Source organism: Otolemur garnettii, unplaced genomic scaffold (assembly GCF_000181295.1).
Source record: "Otolemur garnettii isolate 467f Iridium unplaced genomic scaffold, OtoGar3 scaffold00299, whole genome shotgun sequence".
NCBI lineage: Eukaryota > Metazoa > Chordata > Mammalia > Primates > Galagidae > Otolemur > Otolemur garnettii.
Window position 1 is genome coordinate 691,657 of NW_003852694.1, and position 2,909 is coordinate 694,565.

Here is a 2,909-nt window from a genome sequence, read left to right on the forward strand (position 1 = left end):
TTGTCAGAGAGAACTTGGGGCTGCTTCTTCAGCTCAGAGTGTCAAAAGATCCTATTTTGGGGTATCAGATTCTGAGCCCCAACAATGATTTATAAATAACTTCTTCCAATCTTTAGGTTGTCTCTTCAATTGTTAATTGTTTCCTTTGTTGTATAGAAGCTCTTTAGTTTGATGTGTTAAAAGAAAAACTTTAGATAAATTAAATTTAACCAAGTTTAATTTAGCAAAGTAGGATTCGTGAATTAGGAAGCCCCAGAACCGGAAGTTCAGCTGCCACCGGATTGGGAAGGACTGATGGACAAAACAGAAAAGATAAGTGAGGTACGGAAAAGGGAAGAGGGCTCAGCGCCTGTAGCTCAGCGGCTAGAACGCCAGCCACATTCACTGGAGCTGGTGGATTTTAACCCAGCCCGGACCTGCCAAACAATAATGACAATTATAACAAAAATAATAGGCGGGCGTTGTCGCAGGCGCCTGTAGTCCCAGCTACTTGGGAGGCTAAGGCAAGAGAATGCTTAAGCCCAGGAGTTGGAGGTTAACACCGAGGGTGCATAGTGAGACTCTGTCTCAAAAAAATAAAAAATAAAAAAATAAGTAATAAATAAATAAATAAATAAATGGGAAGTACAGACGAGGGAAGTGAAGTGCAGAAATAGCCAGATCCTTACAGCTTGGCATTTGACTCACTTGAATATGTTTGAAAGCTGGCTGTCTGAGAGGGCTTGAACTCAGGCTTCTGTGTGTGATTGGCTGAGACTATAGGGTACATGTTACAATAGTAGGTTACATCTGTTTACAAACTGCTGCATCTGCTCCTTTGTTTTGTCTTGGCTGCAGACAGATGAAAACCTCTGAGGGGCTAGATTCCAAGCCCAGGAACTTGTTCCCCATCCCCCATTTCATTGGAGTCAGGATTATTGTAAGAGATGCAACTCTACCCTCAAGATATGGCTGAAGCCTGTTCTGTTGTTTACTCAGGATCTCTGTGAAAGAGGATTCTCAAAGACAATTTTGAAAGAGAAAGATTTATATCTCCCTTCTGTCTGTTCACCTCTTTAAAAGTTGTGCAAAATAGAACTCCCACAGGGCGCTGGTTCACAAGAGAACATACAGGATTGATCTTTAACTGTCACTAGGATATTGCAGAATTTGGTATTCTCCTACTGCTTTTACAAGGCTACCCCTTTCAGTTTTTTTGTAAAAGTTTTACAGTTTCAGGTCTTATGTTCAAGACTAACTTTAGATTGATTTTTGCATAGAGTGAGAAAAGAGTCCAATTTCAATCTTTTGATGTACAGTTTTCCAAGCACCATTTGTTGAGGCAGTCCTTTTACCATTGTATAATACAGGAATGGGTTATTCAACTGTGTTATATGTGTGCCATGGAATATAATTCAGCCATATAGAGGCAGAGGTTTTGTGTCTTTTGTTTCAACTTAGATGGATCTGGAGAACAGTCTCTTAAGTATCACAAAAATGCAAAACAAGCATCACATGTACTCAGTATTAATTTGAAGTTTATAGATTAACAGCAATTTGCTTACATGAGAGAAAATCTCAATTAAATTCAAGAAGGTGGGGTAGGGGTGGGCCAGTTCTTACCCAGAGGGAACAATGTGCAAGTGCATGACACACTTCTCAGGTAAAGGAACCAAGGACAACTTGGACTTGACTTTACAGATGCAAACAATGTAATCTATTTGTATATACCCTCATGTTAATCAGAAATTAAAAAAAAAAACTGGGACTAGGGGTGGAAAATAGGAGATGTTGTTCACACCTTACACCCTAACAGCGTATAAGGTTTCGGGTAGGAGGAATGAGTTTTTGCAGTCTATTGCACAGTACAGCTACTATAGTTGAAGTGTATTATATATTTCAAAATAGCTAAAACAATGAATTTCAAGTGTTCTCACCACAAAACATAAGTAGTACATGAGGTGATGGATATGCTCATCAGCTTGATTTACTCATTCCACAATGCATATATTTATCAAAACATCACATGGTACTCTCCAATTACATACAATTACTATTTTGCAATTAAAATTTAAAAATATAAATAGCAATTTATCATGTGTCTCTCACCATGTGTCTTTTTAGGTTGAATATATTTAAAGTATGCTGCAAGACATTTTGATACATACATAGTGAAATAATTATTATACTCAATCTAATTAACATAAGTTTCACCTCATGTAGTTACCTTTCTTTTTGTGTGTTTGTGTGTGTGGTAAGAGTATCTAAAATCTGCTCTCATCAAATTTCCAGTATACAATGCAATATTATAAATTACAGTCCTCACTCTGTACCTTAGCTATCTGGACTTATTATCTCTATGTAACTGCAACTTTATAGCCTTTGCCCCTGGTAACCGCAATTCTCTGTTTCTATGTATCTCACTTTCATATATGTAGTATGTTTATATATAATTTCTTTATCCATTTATCTATCCCTTTCTTTATCCACCAATCATTTCTACATCTTGGGTATTGGAAATAATACTGTAATGAGCTCAGGACTGCAGGCGTCATTTGGGTATATACACAGAAGAGAAACTTCTCTGTAATATGGTAGTTGTATTTTTAATTTCTTTAGGAACCTCTATACTGTTTTCCACCATGACTTCCACCAAATTTCACTTTCACCAACTGTGTGTAAGAATTCTCTTTTCATTATGTCCTCACTGATGCTTGTTATTCTTAGGTTTTAATTTTTCTTTAAACTTTAGGGTAGAGGGGGTACTCATGTTTTGTTTATATACTTAGCTTACAGCAAAAATAAGTCAAGGTTGTAAGTGTGCCCCCCACTCAGAAAGTGTCCACCATACCCAACTGGTGTGAATTATCCATCCCCTCCTACACTCCAAGTTTGATTGTCACTGAGATTTACTTCCATATGTGCACTTA